At 35.5% G+C, this 16,201-nt stretch overlaps 1 non-coding gene across 1 annotated transcript; it reads left to right on the plus strand.

Moving 5' to 3' along the window:
- The first annotated feature begins 7,456 nt into the window (after positions 1-7,456).
- Positions 7,457-7,563, plus strand: LOC124899857. Its single transcript, XR_007057420.1, has one exon. It is a non-coding gene; the product is annotated as a small nucleolar RNA R71 (small nucleolar RNA).
- The last annotated feature ends 8,638 nt before the right edge of the window (positions 7,564-16,201 follow it).

The raw sequence follows: 16,201 nt of genomic DNA on the forward strand, positions 1-16,201 counted from the left end.
GTTATTTTTTGTCTAGTTTCTTGTCTTGAACAAACCAATTAATTTTGAGGAGATTATCATCAATATTTTGTGATTTCTACTTTGATCTAATCTGAGAAACACTAGTTTCTATTCATCTTCCTGTAAGTTCATCTTTCAAATTATGAATTCAACTTGTTGTATCGATTATTACATTATGAGTGGCTAAATCCCTTTAACCCGAATTATGGGATCTATGGGTTAGGTCTTGGTAAGTTGTTAAGTATTCAAGATTCTAAAGGTAATAGGACTACTTGATAATTCTAAGGTTTCAATTATTGTCTATAAATTGCAAACAATAGATAGCACCTACTTTGATTTGCTTGAGATAAGAAATCAACTATAGTAGAAAGTGAATTATTGACAGGGACTTAGAAGCTACCAACCTTCCGTTTAATAATTGACGTTGTAACAAGGTTATTTAAATTGAGGTGAAGTTTGGTCAGTAAATATAAATTCCCTAAGTCCGAGAGGATTAGGTAATTAAATGCTTAAGTAGGTCGAGAGACACTTAGGTATAACTTCGATAAAGACAATCTGTTATCCCTACCTATCGTGAGAATCTTGAATCACTATGAGCATCTGTCAAGTACCAAAACCCATAGTGAACATAATTATAGTTTTCCATAAACTCTTGATTACAAACACTGAAACTAAAGTGACCAACAATTATTTGCTAATCTCCAAAACCCCCATTTCAGGAAACATCCAACTATCAGTTAATTAAATTGCAAACGACTAAAGTTCACACCATATTCCCTGTAGGATTCGACCCCAACCTAGCTGGGTTGTGTATTGACAACGATCGCTTACATTCTCATTATAGAGGTGTAGTTTGAGCGTTATCAAGGCCTAAGTTGCAGTCAGTTGGCTGTTCAAATAGGAAATTCATGTGCAGCACCTCTATTCTTCGCACTATGCTAGCATACTCTTTTATCAAACTTGCTCTATCAATAAATTGAATAGTTGAATACTTTGACTCTTTGAGCTGAGAATACCATGTTCGCCCTGCTTCAACTATGGCATTAGTCTCGAACCTCCTTTGACCCCGTGGAATATGTGGGGTTTAGGGCACACGATCATCTTAACGACTTCTCTTATATACCTAGGCTCATATTGACCAGCTGCATTCTTCCCCTTACTCTATTCATTGCTAGATATTGTACCTATTAAGCATAATAGCCCACAAACACATAAAGCAAGCACCCTAGGAACTAGCAACCACTAAGTGTGAAATTTACCCCACACTTAGTTTCTAACATAGGTTCATAAAAGAGGGACCCAAGGTATTCAGAATTCCCTTGTTCAACACAATTACCATCCTTACGCATCCAACAGTACATAAAAAGATAGTTCAAAAAATTGGCAATTCACACTATTGTCTCAATGGTTTATCGGTCTAACATCTTCACATATGCTCAAGACATCTACTCACACATGACCTTTTTTTAACCATTTCACATTCATACATTCACTATGTCAATACATGTGCAATTCAATAATCACGCTATTCAATGGTTTATGGCTAATACTAAGGCGGTGTAGCTCGGAAGTCATGCCACATTTATTTGCTTCCATGCAATGAATTTTAACACCCCAAATTGACTGAAATTCTCAGTAGTATTCAGCTGCACAACTTATCTATGTAGGAACTAATTCAACTTAAGATTCAATTCATTATTTTAACCAGAACAAGCACATAAACAACCATAGCTCGGAAAAATTTAACACTACCCACACAAATACTCCACATAATTTAAAATGCATCTCAACTATTTTTACATGCCACCACAAAGAATCTAAAAGTTGAGTTCAGTTAAACTCTCTCCCCTAATCAAACAAATCACTGCCACTAATGGACGCATACATGCCATTTCTTATCTACTTTCCATAAATCAAGACTATGCTTGTACATATATCATCAATAAATATTAGATCAACTTATTCCATCATTTAATGGTAAATAGTTCAAATGAAAAGTTGAAAACTTACCTGTTACTTGATGAAGAAAGAAAAGATGAAATTTGATCCTTGTTGCCACAAAAATCACAAGTGAATGAAAATAATTCTTAGAATTGGTGAATTTAGGGCAGCTGCTAGGGTTTAGGAGAAGGGGTGAAATGAGGTAAATAAGGGTATTTATAGATGGGGTTTAATTTTTTTTACCGATGGGTGTAGGTGATGCGATACATCGACAATCGCTAGCGCGATGCGTCGAGTCTATTTCATTACATTAGAAGTTGCATCAAAATATTCTTCTAAGTGTTACCAGGTTATAACCGATGTGACGTGATGAGAAACGTGTTGTAGGACTGACGCAAAGCATTGACATCATGTCAGTCCACTAGAAATAGACTTTAAAAAATTTGTAAGTGTGGGCATGATGCACATCAATGCGATGCGTCGACTTTGCATCGATTCACTGGAAATTGCATCCAAAAAATTTTCTAAGGCTAATTTTCCATATTTTGGGACATCTTTTCTTCCCACTTGCCTTTTTCACCATGTATCACCTGTTTACTTATTCAAAGGTTGATGTTTACCCTTTTCTAATCTCCTCTATCTCCATAATATTTTTCATTCCTGCACATCAACTAAAAACAAAAAAATTGCATAAGAAAAAGTGGGTTGCCTCCCAAAAAGCACCTTATTTTCGGTCGTGACATGACTCATCTTTTTTTGTTTTTATTTTTGACCTCTACAACTTAAAATTACACTACCTATTAGATTACATTTGTGGGTTGCCTCCCACATAGCGCCTTATTTTACGTCGTGGCACGACCTAGCTCAGTCTCACTCCTCAGCAAAAGTGATGGACATGTTTTGCTTGCCTCCATGATCATCCTTATAATGCTTCACACATTGTCTATTCATTAGAACCTTCTCATTTTTCTCTTTGTTACACAATTCAACTGCTCCATGAGGTGTCATTTGTACTACTTTAACAGGTCCAGACCACTTAGACCATAATTTGCCTAGAAATAACTTTAACCTTGAATTAAATAGTAAAACAAGTTGTCCGGGTTCAAACACTCTACCTTGAATTTGTATGTCGTGCCATCTCTTGGTTTTCTCCTTGTAAAGCTTTGCATTTTTATAAGCATTGATATGAAATTAATCTTATTCAATAGCTGCAATAATCTCTTATCTCCCATGGCTTTTATCTCAAGATTCAACTGTTTAACTGCCTAATAAGTTTGATGCTCAAGCTCAATGGGAAAATGGCAAGATTTACCATAAACCAAGCGATATCGGGAAGTACAAATAGGCATCTTATAAGTTGTCCAGTATGTCCACAATACATCATCTAGCTTCTCAGCCCAATTCTTTCATTACCTATTAATTGTCTTCTACAGTATTTGCTTTAACTCTCGATTAGAGGCCTCAAATTGTCCACTCAATGGAGATGATACGCAGTGGCTACCTTGTTCCTAACACCATATTTAGCTAAAAGATTCTTGAACCAAGTTTTAATAAAGTGTGTACCTTTATCACTGATTATAGCTCTTAGAGTGCCAAACCTAAAAAATATTTTCTTATTCATGAACTTCAGCACTACTATTGCATCATTAGTAGGACAAGCTACATATTCTACCCATTTAGATGGGTAATCAACCACCACTATGATGTACAAATTACCATTTTATGGTGGGAATGGTCCCATAAAGTCAATCCCCTAATCATCAAATACTTCCACTTCTAGAATGTTGTTTAGGGTCATCTTATGTCACTTTGAAATCATTCCCAACCTTTGGCATTGATCATAACTCTTTACAAAAGCTACTGCATCTAGAAATAATGTTGGCAAAAAGAAGTCGAATTGCAATACTTTTCTTGCGATTCTTTCACCCATAAGATGGCCACCATAAGGGGATGAATGACACTATTGTAGTACTTGTGCGAACTCATATTCCGGAGCATATCTTCATATAATATAATCCAGACACTTCTTGAAAAGATAAGGCTCATCCCATATAAAAGCATGAGAATTATGAAGTAGTTTCTTCCTCTATTGAATTGTACTTTCATGAGGATAATAGCTACTTGCCAATAAATTTACAATGTTTGCATACCAAGGAACTTCACACTCTTTTATAGACAATAATTTTTCATCTGAAAGCTCTTCCTGAATTCAGAGAGAGTTATCAACATCATGATCATGAGTTTCTAACCTTGGCAAATGGTTTGGTACTTAATTTTCTTCTTCTTTAGGATTACGAACCTCTAAGTCAAACTTTTACAATAGAAAAATTCACTGAATCAATCGAGGCTTTGCATCCTTTTTATTGGAGTAATATTTGATGTTCGCATGGTCAATGTGAACAATAACCTTTAAGCCCACCAAATATGCTTTAAATTTATCAAATACATACACCACCGCTAATTTCTCCTTTTCAGTGACTATATAATTTATTTGGGCTTCATTTAAGACTTTACTAGCATAGTAAATAGAATGAAATACCTTGTCTTTTATTTTCCCTAAAATAGCTCCTACAACCACATCACTATCATTGCACATCAATTCAAATAGCAATTCCCAATCTGGATATATCAAAATAGGTGATTCAATCAACTTTTTTTTAGCTTCTCAAATGCTTCTTTACAATCTACCCTGAAATCAAACTTTGCCTCTTTTTATTACAATTTATACATTGGGCTTGCAATCTTCGAGAAATCCTACATAAAATATCTGTAGAAACATGCATTCCCAAAGAATCTACTCATTCCCTTCACTGTGACTGGATGTGGCAACTTTTCAATCACCTCAATTTTTTCCTAATCCACTTCAAGTCCTCTGCATGAAAATTTATGGCCCAGAACAATTCCTTTTTTTACCAAAAAGTGGTACTTCTCCCAGTTCCGTACCAAATTTCTCTCTTCACATCGAGATAGGACTCAATCTAAATTCTGCAAGCATTTATCAAAAGAATCACCATAAACATAGAAATCGTCTATGAATACCTCAACAAATTCTTCCACCATTTCACAAAAGATTTCCATCATACATCTTTGAAATGTCGTAGGTGCATTGCAGTTGCCAAAGGGCGTACTTCTAAAGGCATAGGTACCATATGGGGAAGTAAAATTCATCTTCTCTTGATTCTCGAGAGCAATGGTAATTTGATTATAGCCTGAACCTGAGTAACCATTAATAAAACAGTAATACTCCTGCCCTACCAACCTATCTAGCATCTGATCAATAAAAGGAATAGGATAGTGATACTTTCTTATGGCTTCGTTTAGCATTCAATAGTCGATACAAATTCTCCATCTAGTAACTATACAAGTGGGGATTAGATTATTTGCTTTATTAGTAACCACGGTCATCCTTCCTTTATTTGGTACACAATGTATTGGGCTCACCTATTTGCTTTCTGAAATTGGATAAACAATCCCATTATCGAGCTACTTAATGACCTTTTTGCGCACTAAGTCTTTTATCACTAGATTCAACCTGCATTGTTGCTGAACTCTCGGCTTGAAAACTTCCTTCGTGTGTTTTTATAAATGTAAAAGCTAGATTTATTTCAATAATATCATACATTTGCCACCTGATCACCTTCTTCCTTCTTTCAACAACATTATTGTTTTCTTACGTGCATATCAGATAACCCTGCAGACAAAATAATAGGCAAGGTATCATTATCACCAAGGTAAACATATTTCAAGTGAGGAAGAAGAACTTTAAGCTCCAATTTTGGAGCTTCATCAATTGAAACTTTTGGGGAAGGACTAATTAGCCTATTTAATCACTCAAAAGGCAATTTTCTTGTTTCAATAAGTGCTGAATTCATGACTTAGACTAAATCCAATGCTTCCATATCTCCATAAAGATCACGACCTACCAAAGCTTGCTCTAAGGGATCATCTACTAATAACATCCTCTGATCACACTCAAGATCGATAACAGACATAGCCATCAACTCATCATATATAGCTACATCAATTAATGATTGTCCTGTTGCTAAGAAAGGTCATCCCAATATAAATGGAACAATAGGATCAGCTTTAAAGTCAAGAATTACAAAATCCACCAGAAAGATTAAGGACCCCACTTGCACCAAGACATTTTTGATAATACCACCAGTCCTAGCAAGGGACCTATTTTCCAACTAGAAGATAATAGTAGTGGGTTTGGGACTCCCAAGGCCCATCTTTTGGTACCATGATGTGGGCATAATATTAATGCTAGCCCCCAAATCACATAGTCCACATGCACTAATGTGATCTCCAATGGTAATCTATAAAGTAAAACTATTTGGATCCTTCAGCTTTGTGGGCAATTTATTTTGAATCTTAGATATGCACTTCTCAGTAAGTGCAACTATAGCATATTCAGCCAACCTATTCTTATTTGCAACTATATTCTTTAAGTATTCTGCATATTTTGGCACACTCGGCAGAATGTCAACAAGAGAAAGATTTACTTGAACTTATCTTAGAACATCAAAGAATTTCTTATAACTAGCCTTTTTTTGATGTTTCCTTGCCTTTGATAAAAGGGTAAAGGTAAAGTCTTCTTTTCTACGTAAATTTCATCACTTTTTGCTTTTTGCTTGACTTTTTTCTCTGCATTGTCTTAAGAATCATTATCAGTAATTATGGGACTAACCTGCTCCTGAACTTTCTCCTTGGTTTCCCTCCCACTCTTTGTTGTAACCGCATTCACCTGTTTAGGATTTTCCTCAATATCTCTAGGTACTGCTCCTTGAGGTTTTGTAATATATGCTCCTACAATTTAACCCAGTTGCAACTCTAGATTTCTAATAAGTAATTGTTGACTCTTAAACTCTGCTGAAAATTATGCTTGTTGAGTCTGCAAACTGTGCTTGTTGATCCATAAACTTCTTTATTAACTCCTCCATATTGCTAGATTGTGCAATAGCCTAATTGTTTTGAACTAACTATTGATTTGGTAGAACTGGTCCCTTATAATAATTGGCATTCCGTGCCTGATTTCCATGCCATAAGAAATTGGGATGGTTTCTCCAATTTGGATTATACGTGTTACCAAAATTCCATTGTCCCTGCCAATTCATATTTCCCATATAGTTGATAGGATATGAATTAACAGAATATGCATCTATTATGTTCTCTCCACCAAGAATTTGCCTATTGGCTGCATTAGAACCGCACACCAAGAATTTGCCTATTGGACTGCATTAGTGGCGGCTGTTGTTTGTGCAACCCCCAACTTTATGTTATTAAGATTAGTAATCATATGATTTTGCATTGTTGTGATCTATGCTTGTAATGCAGTGAACTGTTCTACCTCTAATACCCCTCTAACCTTCCTAGGAGTACTCCTTGAATTAGTAGTGTGTACAATTCTTCATACGTCATCTCAAAAGACTATCCACATGCTGTTGAATCCAAGAGAATCTTTATGTTTTGCTCTAATCCCTTACTAAATGTATGAAAAAGAATATCAGTGTACTGATGATGGTGGGGAAAATTTCTGAGCATACCTTTATATCTCTCCTAAGATTGGTAGAGATTCTTTCTTTCTTTCTGTCTGAAACTCAAGATCTCACTTCTCAAGCATTCAGTCTTCCCGGATGGAAAGAATCGAATAAGGAACTTCTAAGCTAGATCTTCCCATTAAGTGATGGAGAGTGGTGGTTTAGCATGTAACCACCGTTTTGCTTCTCCTATTAGGGAAAAGTGAAAGAGTGTCAAACTAATATAATCAGAACTCACCCCTTCAGGAATGTAAGTATCACTTATTTGCAGGAAGGTCTGTATGTGCTTTTGCAGATCTTTGTGTGAAAGGCCATAGAATCGCCCTGTTGAATTCCTCAATTGTACCATATTCTGCTTTAGTTCTAATCGACCACCTGGTTTGGGCTTGTAAATACTGTTTCTCGCATGGTTCATGAGTGGTATTACCACTTCAAGAATAAGTCTAGTAGCTGGTTGAGCAAGAACAACTGGAATAACTGGAGGTGGGACATTCAAGATTTGGATTGACTGGTTCATTTCTTATTTATCCATTCTTTGCCTCTGTTGAAAGATCTATTTTGGTTATGCAAATGGCTCTACCAACTCATTATCTCTCGCCAGTCCTGTATTCGACTAAACTTACAAAAATTTAATTGCTACGATCAAGTTGTTAACACTTAAACTTAATATCAATAATAAAAAATTTAGCAATTTACTAATTATATTAGTCCCCGGCAAAGGTGCCAAAAACTTGTTGTGGCAAAGACGCACATGCAAGTGCACATGATCGTACAAGTAAAATAGTGATTTAGAAATCAGATACCGTTCCCACGGGGACTAAGCAACTAGAAATTTAACCAACTTTTAGTTTTAGACAATAAGTATTAAGTTTCTAAAGTATCAAGATAATTTTGAAATTAAGAATAAAAATGTAAATTAATAAATAAAAAATAAAAATATGACTAAAGGAAAGCATGCAATGGTTGTAAACAATAATGATAAGAATTCTAGGGTTGAGGCTTTGCACACAATCATACAATTCTCAATTCATATAGAAGTCTAATCGATTATTGGGTTGTTGGTTCGCAAGGTTTAGGCTACGATTTTTAATCTCCCGAGCTCAAATCTTCTATCTATTTAATATTGTGGCTACAACTCCCGCACACATACAAAAATTCTTCTAGATTCATAATGTAATCTTCTTGCAATTAAACCAAACAAGGCTTCTAGGTATATCCCTATCCTAGATGCTAATTAAAACTCCTTCCTTTATATAAATGGGTAAGAACCTTGCTCTTTAATTTCTTCATTCTATCCTACGATTTTCCTCCCGGATTCACATAGAAATATAGATTTATTCTAATGATGGCCACTCATCAAAATAGTAAGCTCAAGAAATTAAGAACAACCTAAATGATAATCCAAAAAGAAACTACTATAAAGAATATCAAAGATTAATAATGTTCTAGCTCTCAACCCTAGAACAAGGGTATTTAGCCACTCATGCTTGAATTAAACATCAAAAATAAGTATTAATCATTTCCAAAATTAAGCTTGAAGTAAAGAAGTTTAAAAGAAATAATATAAACCCTAAAAGAAAGAATTCTATGCTTTTCCGCCGCTACTATACTTGCCAAAAAGTGATTGGAAAGTACTCACGTGTTACTTTTATACTTGGAAAAATTTCACTAGATTTGCACACTTGATGTGATGCATCGCTAATCACATCGATCCAACCAATGCGTCGCGTCAACATCGCATTGATGTACTTTAATTTTTCTTTAAAATTTCAACTGTCAAATTCTTCCACACTCGATATGACGTGTCGACATCGCATTATGTCACTTGATTTATCATCTCAAAATTAGACTAAGTCCCCAAGCCCACACATTAATACATCGTATTGACTTCACATCAATGCACTTGCAGTTGCTCATGAAATTTTGGCTAAGGTATAGAATACACCGGTCGACGTGACGCATTGAGTTAGTATTGCGACACTACAAATTCACTTCAAATTTTCACTTGACTCTCTTAAATCCTCAGCTCCTTCCTTTTATCCTTTCTCTCATGCATCTACACATGTTCTTGGACTTGATAATATGGCCTTTCACATAAACATGATTAATTCCACATCATCAATGAAAACTTTCTTTATGATATATGTCTAATTTTTATCCAAATCCCATTGAAATTTACCCTGTTTTTCTAATCACATTGGTTAGCCACAAAATACAATTTATCTCAAAGCTCAATATAATTAACACTATTTTTATTCACAAAATAAGTCTAAATATAGGTAAATAGCGGTGTTTGGACATATAAATACGCCCAAGATCACTGTAGAAGAATGAGAAGTTTAGATACTTAGAGCAAGGTACAAAACTGTAAAACAGTAAGAAGGATGATATAAAGTGGACTAAGAATAAGAATTACGGGAATTCGTATTCAGTTTCAGTGATCCTTATCCTAAGCCTTTATGTGATCATTATTTTCAGGCTACCAGTGGTTCTAAGGCATAGGGTGCCCAGTCTCAGGTTAGTGGAGCACAGTCAGCCCAACCTTATTCTCTTTGTTGCTTTTATGGATAGCTTTATCATGGTTATTGTAAGGTGGGGAAAGAGTTATTGTTATAATTATGGTCATTATTATCACATATACAGTGAGATTATCCTTTATCCGGGGTTGCCACTTAAGATAATAAAGTTCAGGTATGCACGTCTTGAGCTCCTGCACCAAAGGGCATACCTTGATGTTGTTACTAGGAACCTAAGGCATACCTTGATGTTGTTACTGGTATGTTACAGCTCTTTTCTATTACATTTATTATTTCCTTGATCAGAGTTCTACCCTTTCTTATGTGACCCCTTATATGGCTGTACATTTTGGTTTTGGTCCTGAAAATATTTCTAACCCCTTCTCTATGACTACTACAACGGGTGAGTCTTTTACTGCTATAAAAATCTATAGGGGTTGTGTGGTGTCCATGTTTCATAGGAAGACATTGGTGGATTTGATAGAGTTGACTATGGTGGATTTTGATTTTATCTTTGGGATATATTAGCTTTATTTGTGTTATTCTTTTCTGGACTATATGACCCAAAAGTTTATTTTCCACTTTCCTAATAAACTAGTGCCAGAATGGGAATGGAGTTTCTTAGTACCTAAAGTGAGGTTTATCTATTATCTTAGAGCTCAAAAAAGTAATTTTTAAAGGGTGTATGTACCATCTAGTTTAGGTTAAGGATTTTGACCCTAGAAGTACTTCATTGAAATTTGTCCCTACTATTAATGAATTTTCTAAAGTGTTGCCCGATAACATTCCTTGAATTCCTCCTAATAGGGAAATAGATTTTGGGATTCATCTTCTATTTTATGCTTATCTTATTTCTATTCCTCTTTATAGAATAGATCTGGTTGAATTAAGGGAGATAAAGGAGCAATTGAAATATCTTATTGATAAGGGTTTCATTCGTCCTAGTGTTTCTCCGTGAGGTACTCTGGTTATTTTTGTGTGAAAGAAAGATAGGTAAAGCAGCAATTGGAAGATTTTCTTAATAAAGGTTTAATTCATCCTAGGGTTTGTCCATGAGGTGCTCTTACACTTTTTATGCAAAAGAAAGATATATCTCTTCAAATATGTATAGACTATTGTCCGTTGAATAAGGTTATGACAAAAATAAGTACCCTCTTCTAGGATTGATGACCTTTGTTATTAGCTTTAGGGTGCTATAATTTCTCTGAGGTTGATCTTTATGCGGAATATCATTAATTGAAGATTAGGGAGGTTGGTATTCCCAAAATTTCTTTTCAAACCTGGTATGATCACTATAAGTTATTGTTTTATCAGTTGTATTGACTAACTCTCTAGCTACTTTCATGAATCTTATGAATCATATTTTCAGGGAGTTTCTAAATTTAATTATCATGGTATTCATTGATGACATTTTGGTGTACTCTAAGAGTGAGGAGGATTATACGAATCACCTCTAAATTGTGTTGTATACTCTTAAGGACTAGATTGTGTATGCAAAGTTGTCTAAGTGTTAGTTTTTGCTTAATATTGTGACTTTTCTTGGGCATGTTATTTCTAGTGGAGGGATTAAAGTTGATCTACAGAGAATTGAAGGAGTTAATAAATGGACTAGACCCACAACTCCAACCGACATTAGGAGCTTCTTGAGCTTGGCTGGTTATTATAGAAAGTTTGTCAAGATCTTATCTTCGTTTTTTGCACTATTGATGAAGTTGAATCATAAAAATGTATGTTTTTATGGTCTGATGCTTGTAAAGGTGGTTTTGAGAAGTAAAAGGATAAGTTGACTTCTGTGCCAATTTTGACCCTGCCCGAGGGTATTGATGGTTTTGTTGTGTTTTGTAATGCTTCTCATATGGGAATGGGTTGTGCTTTGATGTAGCATGGTAAATTTGTGCCTATGCTTTGAGGCATCATAAGGTTCATGAGAGAAATTATCCAACTCATGATCTAGAGTAGCGGATGTAGTTTTTACATTGAATATTTTGTGCCATTATCATTATGGGGTGCATATGGACATTTATTCAGATACTAGATGTTGAAGGTATTTATTAGTAGGAGTTGAATCTTAGGTAGAGGCGGTGGCATGAATTGCTCAAGGATTATGACATGAGCCTTCACTACTATCTAGCTAAAGAAAATGTTGTTGTTGATACTTTTTGCAAGTTATCTATAGGGATTTTATCTCATGTTGATGAGCAGCTAAAAGAAGTGGTGAAGGAAATTCACAGGTTGGCCAACATGGTAGTTATTTTTATTGATACTAAGGATAGGAAAGTGATTTTCAAGAAGTCGTTAAATCATCTCTTGGTACTGAGGTGAAGAACAAGCAGGTTTTAGATCCCTTACGTATGTAGATTAAGGGTGATATAGGTCAGCAAAAGGGTTTTGACATGCAAAATAGGGCAGATGGCATCTTGAGATATGAAGGTATGTTTTCCTGATGTTGATGGGTTATGGGAAAGAATTTTGACTAAGGTTATGAGTCTAAATATATAGTTCATCCTGGTTTAACTAAGATGTATCATGACCTGAGGGAAATCTACTGGAGGAATAACTTCAAAAGAGATATGAAAATTTTCGTTTCTAAGTGTATGATTTGTTAGCAAGTTAAGGTTTAACATTTGAGGACTGGTAGATGTCACAAGAGATAGAGTTTCCCATTTGAAAGTGGGAGATGATCAATATGGATTTCATTATGGGTCTTCTGAGGTCTCGTAATTAGCCTGATTTGATTTGTTTCATTATGGATATGATGACTAAGTCTACTCACTTCTTGCCTGTGAGGACTAGTTAGTTAGGAGAGGATTATGATAAGTTGTTCATTCAAAGATTATGAAGTTGCATGGTGTGCCAATGTCTATCATCTTAGATCGAGGTACGCAGTTCTCTTCTCACTTCTAGCATATGTTAAAAAAAGGTTTGGTTACTCAAATGAACCATAGCACCATTTTACACCCTTCAATCAAAAGGACAAGTAAAATAGACTATTCAGGCTTTGGAGGATATGCTAAGGTCCTTTGCAATTGACTTTATAGGTAGTTAGATTTATCATTTGCCTCTCATTTAGCTTGTCTACAATTATAGTTATCATTTGAGCATTCGGATAGCTCATTTTGACCCTCTTTATGGTAGGAGGTGTAGGTCTCCTATTAGATGGTTTGAGGTTTTTGAGACTAGGTTGTTTGGTCCTGACTTTGTTCACCAAGCCATGGATAAGGTAAAGGTGATTAGGGAAAGACTTAAAATTGCTCAAATATGCCAAAAGTCTTATACGGAAGTGAAACAAAGGGAGTTGGAATTTGAAGTAAATGATTAGGTATTATTAAAGTTGTCTAATATAAAAGGAATCATGAGGTTTTGGAAGAAGTGGAATCTTAGTTCCCATTACGTTGGTCCTTATCAAATTTTGAGAAAAATTGGGAATGTCACTGTAACACCTTGATTTTTTGAACTAGAACATTACACGGCGCTCATGACCCCGAGAGACCACAAGCTAACCCATGACTGATATCCGTACCAGTACACTACATAACATACATGTAATATGCGGAAAACATAAACAATAGACCATAAAGTTCAACTGAAATAATTATAACATCCAGATGGGTGAAAAATACCCAAGATAACTGATGTATGAATCAAAACTAAACTTAATGTGAACTGTTTCTGAAAGCCTCGAAGTACTGACTGAATAAGGAGTTAAAGGAATATGTCTCCAACTGACTCTGTAAACTGAAAACTAACTAAAATAATAAATAAATCAAATCATATCATCCTTGAATGAAGAGGACTCACTACAGCTCTGCATACTGGAATGCGAATGCTACTGTTGTCCTGGAACTCGTGTCTCTGAACCTATGGTGTAACTTGAAAAGAAAGCGCCATAACAAAAATCCGTCAGTACAACTAGAGTACTGAGTATACAAGTGAGGTAGGCAAAATGAAAAGGGTTTACATACATGAGCAATGCTAACTGATCTACTAATATGAACGTGATAGTGCAAACATACATACATAATAACTAGAAATGTAAATATGTAATAGTGGATCTGTACGCTAATACATGATTTGCTGATTTCTGACATGACTGGAACTATGGTTCTGTCAACATGGGTGACTGTGTTTGACAATCCTGGGTATGATGGAACTATCTTAGTTCCGTACTATAACTGAATTTGACTGTATCTGGCAGTCCTGGTATACTGATATCTGAAGAACTATCTGAGTTCTTTTACTGAGACTGAGCCTGAAACTATGGGAGTTAGTTGTTTAACCGACATGTCCCAATAATGTATATAGCTAAGTTTGGGTCCAATCTCTACCACGACTGGAGGGGTGTCAATACCACGCCACTTCTAAAGACAGTTGTGAGTTACCCTCATCTGGTAGGTAATCAAATAAGAATGGTGGGAACCCTAAACTGGCAGCTTAATCTACCTCATCAACCCTCATCTGACAGGTTAAGATGTCTTAACCTACGCGGGCTACATAGTTCTAGAACACAAGGATAACTGCTAAGAATCACACACTAAACTAGAAGGTGAGTTCCCATCCTTGGGTTCACTCGATGCTAACTTATACTCCCATCTGAGGAGACTGAACATGATTTAACTAACTATACATGGACTGAGTAACTGACTTCTGTTGACTGACAGAATAGCACTACTATCTGAGATTTTACTGAGATCATGAGATTTTGGAGGTTTCCTGAGTCACATGACTAACTGAGTTCTATAGATCATGGCTTGACTGAGATTATCGAGATAACGTGACTTTTCTCAAGGCACACAACTATATTTTTTGGGGATGAATACCCCCAGGACTCGATGAAAGAAAACTGACACACATGACATGACTTGATCACAAGATTGGAGTTCACAATTCATAATATCATAAGTAGGGGATAATATACCACATGTAGTTTTCAACATCTTGTGCATGGTAGGGAGTGCATGGGATATATGTCATGTACATATTGTATCACTTCATTATCATAAATGCTTCATACCACAATAATAGCAACAAAACAATAGCATGGAATTTATGTTGAATTATATAATTAATATGGACTTGTCATGTAGATAATATGGGACCATGTAAACATAAAATTTCTAGCATTCTACGCATTTTATCAAACACCTTGCATTCATTCTTTAAGGCATAGGTGTGTTCATGAATTTCACCATATTAAACTACCCAAATTCATGGGTTCTAACTACATGATCATAACCTTCATGAACGTTCTTCAAATTACTACTATAACATCCTTGAGATGATTTCTAGCTAGGAAAAAGGCACGGGTATTACAATATCTCCCCCATGAGAACATTTATCCTCGAATGGAACTGACTGAGAGGGGAAACAATAATCTAAAGATGAGTAGTTGGAACATGATCTTATGAATGACAAACTGAATGCATTATACTGAACATGCATATCTGATGTATGAGTAAATAATTCATGAATGCGTATTTGATGCATGATTATTTACTGTACTGATACATGTATGCCTAACTGAATATGCAATGGTACTTGATAACAAATTTATGATGGAATATGAACATGAAATAAAATATCAAGTTGTATTGAATATTGAATGTGAAACTGAATAAGCTTAAGGAGAATTGTTACCTTGATCTTGATCTGGGTTGGCAGAGAAAAGGTGAGGGTACTTGGTACGCATGTCTATTCCTGCTTCCCAAGTATCTCCCTCAACAGACAGATTTTACCAAAGAACATTGACTAGAGGAACTTCTTTGTTCCTTAGCCTACGAATTTGATAGTCTAAAATTTTGATTGGAATCTCTTCATAAGAGAGATTGCCCTGAACATCAATGTTCTGAATAGGGACTACAACTGTTGGCTCACCTATTTACTTCATGAGCAAAGAAACATGGAAGACCAGAAGAACTGAGGCTAGATCTGAAGGCAATTCGATACCTCGCCGAAGCGACTGAGAATCCTGAAAGAACCGACATAATAGGGATTGAGTTTCCCCTTCTTTCTGAAACTCTTCACTCCCTTCATGGGAGAGATCTTGAGATAGACATAGTCATTGACCTCAAACTAGAGATCCTTTTTACGAACACCTGCATAAGACTTTTGTCGGCTCTGTGCAGCCTGAAGTCTCTCTCTAATCAACTGAACTTTCTCTAAGGCATCGAATACCAAGTCAGGACTGATGACTGAGGCCTTTTTTTA

The sequence above is a fragment of the Capsicum annuum genome, chromosome 6, assembly GCF_002878395.1.
Source record: "Capsicum annuum cultivar UCD-10X-F1 chromosome 6, UCD10Xv1.1, whole genome shotgun sequence".
NCBI lineage: Eukaryota > Viridiplantae > Streptophyta > Magnoliopsida > Solanales > Solanaceae > Capsicum > Capsicum annuum.